The sequence below is a fragment of the Mirounga leonina genome, unplaced genomic scaffold (genome assembly GCF_011800145.1).
Source record: "Mirounga leonina isolate KUSES-001 unplaced genomic scaffold, KU_Mleo_1.0 Mir_168, whole genome shotgun sequence".
NCBI lineage: Eukaryota > Metazoa > Chordata > Mammalia > Carnivora > Phocidae > Mirounga > Mirounga leonina.
In genome coordinates this window covers 17,513,141-17,522,903 of record NW_023270426.1, presented here as the reverse complement: position 1 = coordinate 17,522,903, position 9,763 = coordinate 17,513,141, and positions in this window count along the sequence as shown.

Here is a 9,763-nt window from a genome sequence, read left to right as displayed (position 1 = left end):
AGCCTACTTGCCAATAAGCAATTGGAAGTTTTGCCTCAATGTAGAAAAGTGGAGTTCAGTTGTACCTTTAAAAAGGGGAAAACAGGGGTGCCTGGGTGGCTCAGTCGTTAAGCGTCTGCCTTCGGCTCAGGTCATGATCCCAGGGTCCTGGGATCGAGCCCCGCATCGAGCCCCGCATCGGGGTCCCTGCTCAGCGGGGAGCCTGCTTCTCCCTCTCCCACTCCCCCTGCTTGTGTTCCCTCTCTCACTGTGTCTCTCTCTGTCAAATAAAATCTTTAAAATAAAAAAAGGAGGGAAAACAGTTTAAGTCAAAGGTTAATGTGCCCAACTTCTATTGCATCATTTGCCAGGAAAATTTGTGCTGTAAACTTAGTAAATCATTGCATGGTTAGAGAAGAAAATGATCAGGATCACAGGCTGTCATTGTGTCCGTGCCTTGACCATTGTCACTTTCTGAAATACTTACAAAGGGCTAACGCCAGCTTGTGGAGAGGAAGGAATCTTGGACTAAACTGATGGCACACAGGGAGCTTTCCCTGGAAATGAGGGGTTCACACCTTCGTCTTTTTCAGCTCTTTCTCCAACAGCAGTACAGGCAAATGGGGGCAAAAAAGATCCCCAGCAGAGCAGCACTCCGTTTATTACCACTCTTCGAGATCCTACTCGAGAGAGAGAGACTTGGTAGGCCCAGGGAAGAGAGGAATGAAAACCATGAGCCCTGGAAACACCCTGGCTATACCTTGGGGCAACTGAGCTAACGTCTCTGAACCCACTTTCCTCATCAGTAAAATGGAGGTAGTGTTGTTGGGAGGATTCAATGAGTTAATAGGTGTAAAGAGCTGAGAACAGTGTCCAGCAAATAGATTCTCAGTGCGTGCTGCTTTTATTAGTACCGTAACTAAGATGCTCCGAAGTTGCACTGTCCTAGTCATTAGCCACACGTGACTACTGAGCATCTAAGATAGGGCTAATCAAAATGCAAACGAGCTGTGAAGGTAACACACACAACAGCTCTGAAAAGACTCGGTATGACAAAATGTAACAGAACATTTAGATATCTTACATGTTGAAGTGGTAACTTTTTGACATACTGGATCTACTTGGATATATTAAGTATGTATATGCATTATAAAAATTCATCTTCAAAAATTTTTAAATGAGCCTATTAGATAATTTAAAACTACATGTGTGGCTCATATTCTCTTCTTCATAGAATTTCACTGTGAACCCCATACTGACATTGTCTCCCAAGGTAGAGCTCATGACACTTCTAAAGTACCCCCATTATGTATTTATGACTTCATCAGATACATTTCCCTCCTATTAGGCAGTAGCTTTCTCTTGACTAATTATACTCAGGTGTACTTCTTTTCCACTCTTGAACGGCCCAAGCATGGTGGAATCGCTGATTGTAAGAGAGGGATCCCAGCTCTCGCTGGTAAAAACGGTTTGAGGAGAGACGCACAGATTGAGATACATGTGAAACCTGCTTTAATTTTCCGCACTTACCTTTGGAGTACAGTCCTTGGCCTGACTGTCTGCCCCATCTGAGTCAAAGGAATTGATGTACCATAGAAGTCTACCTACCAGGAGCCTACTCTGCCAGAGTTCTTTTTCTTTCATGAAGCTCCACTCATGAAGTGGAGAACCACCATGTAGACACACAGGTGCTGTCAGGATGGGATGTTCTGTGACTTGAGAGGTCCTGAGAATAACTTAGATATTTTAATGATTTCATCAAGTCAGATCAGAATTGGTTAACGGGGAGCATCAGGCTATCCACTTGTGAGCAGGCTCCTTTGGTATTACAGCTAAAGATTCTTTGTAAAATAAGTAGATCTTAATTGACCCTCAATAGGAATTTTTAAAAGTCATGTGACCTCCATGCATATGAATGTCAGAACATGTAGCTCTGGGTTCTGATCACCTGGGTTGCAAGATGCTTTTAGGTCTCTGCGCAGATCTGTGTTCTGAACTAGTGGATAAAAGAGTCTAAGAATATGTGAACTTTCTTTCTGCTTTCATTTTTTTTTTTTAAAGATTTTATTAATGGGCGCCTGGGTGGCTCAGTTGGTTAAGCGACTGCCTTCGGCTCAGGTCATGATCCTGGAGTCCCAGGATCGAGTCCCGCATCGGGCTCCCTGCTCGGCGGGGAGTCTGCTTCTCCCTCTGACCCTCCTCCCTCTCATGCTCTCTGTTTCTCATTCTCTCTCTCTCAAATAAATAAATAAAATCTTTAAAAAAAAGATTTTATTAAAAAATAAAAATAAAAAGATTTTATTAGAGTGTGCGCACACCAGAGAGCATGTGTGAGTGCGCTCAGGAGCAGGGGGGAGGGGCAGAGGGAGAGGGAGAAGCAGGTCCCCCACTGAACAGGGAGCCTGATGTGGGGCTGGATCCCAGGACCCTGGGATCATGACCTGAGCCCAAGGCAGATGCTTAACCAACCCAGCCACTCTGGCATCCATCTTTTTGCTTTTAGACGTTAACACTTAAAATACCAGCGTGGTTAGAATGCTTGGAGGTTATCTCTTGTTCTGTATATGAAGATCTTGAGCAAGAATTGGCCAGTGTCAGCAACAACTGTTAACTCTATGTGTATATATGCGTATATCCATACATACACATACAGAGGGAAAAGTTATACTATAAAATTCAGCATTATAAGCTATATATTTAGTGATTTTTAGTCTACTCACAACTATTACACAACTATCACCTCTATCTAATTCTGTAACATTTCCATCATTTCCCCCAAAAACTTCGTACCAATTAATACTCACTTCCCATCCTCCCTCCTCCCAGCCTCTAGCAACCTACTGATCTGCTTTCTGTCTCTGCTGATTTGACTGTTCTGGACATTTCCTATAAAATAGAATCACAATATGTGGTCTTTTTGTCTGGCTTTTTCCATTTGGCATAATCTTTTCAAGGTTCATTCATGTTGTAGCATGTATCAGTCCTTAATTTCTTTTTATGGCTGAATAATACTCCATAATATGGAAATACAACATTGTTTATACATCTGTTGAAGGCCATTTGGGTTCTTTGTACTTTTTGGCTATTATGAATAATGCTGTTATAAACATGTATAAGGGGGCACCTGGGTGGCTCAGTCGTTAAGCGTCTGCCTTTGGCTCAAGTCATGATCTCAGGGTCCTGGGATCAAGCCCTGCATCGGGCTCCCTGCTCAGCGGGAAGCCTGCTTCACCCTCTCCCACTCCCCCTGCTTGTGTTCCTGCTCTCACTGTGTCTCTCTCTGTCAAATAAATAAATAAAATCTTTAAAAAAAAAAAAGAATAAACATGTACAAGTTTTTGTATGAACATGTTTTCAGTTCTATTGGTTATATACCTAAGAGTAGAATTGCCGAGTCATAGGGTAACTGTTTAATTGTTTGATAAACTGACAAACTGTTTCCAAAGCAGCTGCACCATTTTACATTTCCACCAGCAGTGCATGAAGATTCCGATTTCTTTATGTTCTTGCCAACATTTAATTAACCTCTTTTTGATTCTTGTCATTTTAGTGGGTGCTAAGTGGTATCTCATTGTGGTTTTGATTTGCATTTGATATTGAGCATCTTTTCATGTGCTTATTGGCCATCTGTATATCTTCTTGGGAGAAATATCTATGCAAATCTTTTGCCCATTAACAAAAAAGCTGGATTATGTGTCTTATTGTTGACTTGTAAGCCATTAAGGGCATTAAGGTAAACGTAATTTAGATAAAGCATTCACTGCTCCAGGAAAACCAGATGGCTGCAGTTTGGCTTTATTTTTAATTCTTTGCAGGCATGTGTTAAGTTTTTGAAAACAACCATTGTTTTTTTTTCTTCCTTTTTTTTTTTTTTTTTAAGATTTTTATTTGTTTATTTGAGAAAACACGGGGAGGGGGAAGGGGACGGGGAGGGAGAAGCAAACTCCCTGCTGAGCTCAGAGCCCAACGCAGGGATGGATCCCAGGACCCTGAGATCATGACCTGAGCTGAAGTCAGATGATTAACCAACTGAGCCACCTAGACACCCAAAACAACCATTGTTTAGAGACTATCTACGAAATAGCGCCTACTCCCATCACTAATAAAGATTATTAATTTAATCCTAAGAATCAATGCAAAGGCTTTGGAAACGCTATTGAACACTCTTGGAAATCCTTGATTCCATCCTTGACAGCAACTCCCCAGACTTCTTTTTGTTGTGGCCAAGCAAGAAACTGAAGCAGCTACTCTGAAAAGACAGTAGCCCCTTCTAGTATGGTAAGTCACATCTTTTTGTTAAAACTATCAAAAGGAGAAAGTGAAGCAATAATGATAGAGACCTGAAGGAAATGACCAGTCCAGGATTGAATGTTGCTTTAAAGCTTGTTCCCCCAGTGAGGAGATGAGGTGGAAGAAGCAGACAGATGACGCAGGACCTTGTTGGGCTAGCCCGAGGGGAATGGCTAGGAGTCCAGCCCTCACTGGACACTCCCTCATGCCTCCCCCAAAGCGCATGCGCCCATGCACACGCACACACACACGTGCGCTCGCACATACACACGTGTACACATACACATATTCATTACTGCATCCCAGAGGCCAAGGCCATCCATGGCATGTTGCTACCAGCTGTGAACTCCCAGAATGGAGGAACGACACAGCTGTTCACCCAGGATCAGGTCTCCCATATGCATTTGTTCAACAAGCACTGATCATAGTTCTGAATCTGGTACACCAGGCACCCTTTCTTTCAAGAGCTCAAAATCTGTCTAATGGGGCAGACAGATACATGACTATTCTACAATGTAGCATTAGATGTGGCAGGGAACAATGAACTCTGCCTAGAGATAGTAGAGAAGCTTCACCAGGAGGGGATGCTTGGCTCAGCCGTTGTGTAACTCAGTGTCAAGATGGGTCCTTACTGGGGACGTTTGCTAGTGGGGGAGGGACAAAAAGAAGAAACTTCAGCATATGCCCAGCCCTCCATAGGAGGTAACTATGGGATGGGAGCCTATGCTTCTGGGTCGTAAGATACCTTGGCCTGACATCAGCTTCACCTTTGGCCCATGCTGGTGTGAAGAAACAGGTAGAATCCAGGTCAACCCTCCTTAGTGCAGGAATAGGAAAAAGAAACTGATTGCGATTTTCCTGTCTTTGATTTTATGTTTGTTAAGGGAAATCTTGTTTGCATTTTTATGGCAAATGTTTGTGACTTTGAACCAGGAACTGGCCTGTCTTGTGTTTCTCCTGCGCTGCTTTATCTTGTTTCCTGAGTTGGTAGTTTTGAGCTTGTGTAAGACCTACTCAGGGGTCTCCAGCCACATCAAAGGGCTGGGATGGCAGCCCCTTAGCTCCAGGGCATCTGTGCGAGATCTCCCTTCTCTTGTGCCTGGTAGTTACTTCTTCCAGGGAAAAAGTAGCTTGCAATACCCAAGTCTGGCTAAATTTCTTCCTGCCTGACCCTGGAATCCCAGTGTTGAAAGAGGTCTTGGCTCTGTATCAGAAACTTGTTAGTTTCAAGCAGCAGCAACCAGTGTTTCCTGACTCACTCAACAAAAGGAATGTATTGGAAGGAAGCGTGGTAGTTCATAGAATTGACTAGAAAGCAGGAGGACCAGGCTACAAAAATAGACAGGGACCAGAAGATACTGGGCAACAAGAGCAGGAGACACGTGTTCCTGACCTCCACTGTCACCGTACCCCCAGACTTTTGGTAGTTTCTCACCTGTCCTTGTGTCTTTATGTCACTCACATGAGACTCCTGGCAGGGGCATCAGATGGGTCAAGCCTGGGTCTCAGGCCTAATCTGTGGCTGGCGGGCTTTCAGAGTGGGGGGAGGGGCCCCATCTCTCCAACACAACATGGGATTCCCCCCAAGAGGGAAGTGTTTGCATGTCCACTGCAGCACTGTTTGGGGGAGTAGTAAGCAAAGTTGAGTAGTAAGCTACCAACAGCGTGACCAACACCCACGGGAAACCTCTGGTGTATAAATCAACCCTCAGAGATGAAATTGAGGCTGGGAGGGGCGCCTGGGCGGCTCAGTCAGTTAAGCGTCTGCTTTTGGCTCAGGTCATGATCCCAGGGTCCTGGGATCGAGCCCTGCATCGGGCTCCCTGCTCAGTGGGAAGCCTGCTTCTCCCTCTGCCCGTTGTTCTCCCTGCCTGTGCTCTTTCTCTGGCAAATAAATAAATCAAATCTTTAAAAAAATTGAGGCTGGGATTTAGGGGAGATTGTACTCCGCACAGGGGAGGCTGAAGTGAGGAATAATAGCTGATGTCATTTACTGATGGCCTCCTACAAGCCTGCCACCAAATGTATGTGATGAAATCTCATTTAATCTTTCCCTGGCAAATCTGTAGACCTCTCCCTGTTTTACAGATGAGGAAATGGAGGTCCAGGAAGGTTGGGGTTTCTCCGGGGTCCTACAGTGACTGGCATTCACGCGTATTCTTCCAGGCTGTGAACGCACACTCTTCTTCCCACTATGCTGCTTTTCCTATACCTGGGACACATGAATTGGAGAACACATCCCTGTTCTGTGGTGTGAAGTCATAGGGTGGCCAATAAGCCTGTCTCTGAATCCACATCTGCTTCCTCTAGGCAATTACTGTTAGTTGTTATTGAACCCCAGAATTTCTTTGGCGTCACCCAATAAATAGGTATCTTCCCCCTTGATCTTGTTAGCTAATTGGCTAGGAAAGTCAAAAGTAACTTCATACCTTGGTTTTTCTTTTCTTTTCTCTTTTTTTTCCTAACTTGATCCTTCTCTTGAAGTACAAAGAGTGGGTTAGAGAGGGTGTGTCACATTCACCCCTGGCAGGGTCCTGAAAATGCAGGGACCATGATGGACGCTGGACATAGGCACCCCCAGGTTTTAGGGCAAAGTCTCCTTTGTGTGAGTAACTGATCAGATACATCAGTTAAAATCAATATTTCCTACCTGCATGTCAAATATCTGCACGATCTGCTTCCAGAGCCAACCACGACCACAATTCATCCCACATGCACGTGGCATGCTCTGACCCAGCCCTGCCCCCAGGCCAGCACGTGGGTTTTGTGTGCAGCTCTGGGCCCAGAGCTCTAGAATTGGATTGCCTTCCCCTTAAAAATGCTAACCAGGTAACTTCTTGGCAAGCAGAGTGCACTTTTAGGAGAGGGCCTTTTGGAGAGGATCTCATTGCTCTGTTAGGGCCTGAGCCCAGAAGAGACAGTTTGGTCATTCCTGGGCTTGAGCCAGCTGTTGCCCTTTCTGGGCAATGCCTTTGGGGGTCTTGTTCAGAGTCTGAGTTTATATTCTCGAAAACCAACATGAAGCTTAGCTGACACTTTTCATCTGGGTCCCAGGAGACCAGAAGAGCAAAATAGAAATTCTCACTCGACCACCACTTACCTGTCTTGGGTCCACTGGGGCAGGAAAAGAAGAGAGGTTTCTGTCCATCTGTCTCATTTAACCTCTCTTGTCCAAGGGTGTGTAGGTAACATCTGAACGAAGGTAGACCAGGAAGATGGAATAGGCCCAGGCCTGAGGCTTGGGGCCAGGCTAGAGGAGAAAAGCTGAATTATTATGGTTATAGCAAACAGAGGTTGAGATATCATCCACTGTCTGTAGGGAAAAGGTGATATATGTGTACTCGATAGGAATGTGACAGCCCAACGTTCCTTCCCAAGGACTGCTGATCTGAAAGGGAACTTTTGTTTAATGCCATGACAGCCAGTCCCTACCCACTCTTGCCCAGAGGCCTTACTTGTCAGAAGCCCCCACAGGAGAGAGTGAGCTCCATTCTCTACGTACTTGATTCTAGTGGCTGTCTTCCTGTGAAGTCGTATCTTTAAACAAGTATGGTGAATTCAGTGCAGAATTAGAAAGCAAACAAACTTGCTGTAAAGGAACATTTACAACTTAAGTAGAGATTTGTGTATAAGCAATGATTCATGCTTTGTTGGATTTCTAAAAATAGACAACATGATTTTATTGAAAGCTTTCTAGCCTCTACTGTATTTTAACCAATACATGACTATCTCTGAATTATTATGACAGCTATGTAGCTGCTGTCTAAAAGAAAGATAAATCTGTTGATTCAGCCAGGGACTATAGATTTATTGCCACCACAAAGTCAAAAGACACAATCTTGGGAAAATATTTGCCACACATAAGGAAAAAAAAAGTTAATTACCTTAATATATAAAGAGATCTTACAAATCAATAAGAAAAGACCAATAATCAAATAGAAAAATGGGCAAAGGGAATCGACAGATTGCCAAAGTGAATACAAATGGCTTTTAAATAGACAAAACAATGTGCAATTTCATTTATTAAAAATGTAAATTAAAGCAGTGAGATACTATTTTTGCCTTTCAGATTGCAGGCATCAACTTTTGATAATACTTTGTATTAGTGAGGATGTAGGAAAACGGTCACTCTCCTACATTGATAGAAATGTAAATTGGTACAACCTCTTTGTAAGAAATTTAACAATATCAACCAAAATTGAAAACGTACATAGCTTGTTACATTTATCTATTACTGTGTAACAAACTACTCCAAAACAGAATGACTACATTAATAATTATTTTGCTTGTGATTTTTAGGGTCAGAAATTGAGGAAAGGCTAGGTTGGGTAGTTCCTCTCTGATCCATATGGGGTCAGCTGGGGTGGCTGGGAGGATCCACTTCCAATTCATCTTTTAGGAATTTAACCTACAAACATATGTGAGCAAAAATACACGTCCAGGGGTATTCATTACAAAATCACTAACAGTAAAATACAGGGTTAACCTAAACGTCCATCAATAACCCAATTTATTGGGGCGCCTGGGTGGCTCAGTCGTTGGGCGTCTGCCTTCAGCTCGGGTCATGATCCCAGGCTCCTGGGATCGAGCCCAGCATTGGGCTCCCTGCTCGGCGGGAGGCCCGCTTCTCCCTCTCCCATTCCCCCTGCTGGTGTTCTCTCTCTCACTGTGTCTCTCTCTGTCAAATAAATAAATAAAATCTTTAAAAAAAAAAAAAACAACCCAATTTATTTATGCCCATGTAATGGATAACTATGCACCTATTGCAAAGAATGATACAGCTCTATGTACAGATAGTGAAAGAGCTCCAAAATATAACTTCAAAATAAAAAATCAAGTTGCAGGGGTGCCGGGGTGTATCAGTAGGTTAAGCGTCGGACTCTTGATTTTAGGTCAGGTCCTGATCTCAGGGTTGTGAGATCGAGCACCCTGTTGGGCTCCATTCTAGGTGTGGAGCCTGGTTAAGATTCTTTCTCTCCTCCCCCTCCACCGCCACCCTTCTCTCTCTCTTAAAAAAAATTTTTTATGCCCACACCAGGAGCAGAGGACCTGGAGAACTGAAAGGGTTCTGCGGAGGGCCCCATAGTCCCTTCTGGGGATGGAGCATTTCTTGGTGGAGCCAGTATTCAGAGGATAGAGGTTTGGGAAGTGGGGGCAGGGAAGGCTGAGGACATGGCAGGGAGGAAAGCACAGTGGCAGATGGATTTAGAGCACTCTCTGAAGTCTGGAGAACCCCGAAGGCAAAGACCTTGAGAGCCAGACTCCCAGGCTGGAGTGAATCCTATCCAAGCCATAGGGGATGTGCAGACGTGCAGCACCTAACGGACCCACTGAAGGCAGCAGGAGTGGATACACAATGCGCCCGCTGTGGTTCAGGTGGCTGGCCAGAAGGGCCTAGACGATGCGGGATAGTGGGAGAAATGGAGAAAAGGAGGGTGGGGTGGGCAAAAATGGGAGATAAGAGCCCACGGTGGGAGTTAAAGAGCTGGAAGAG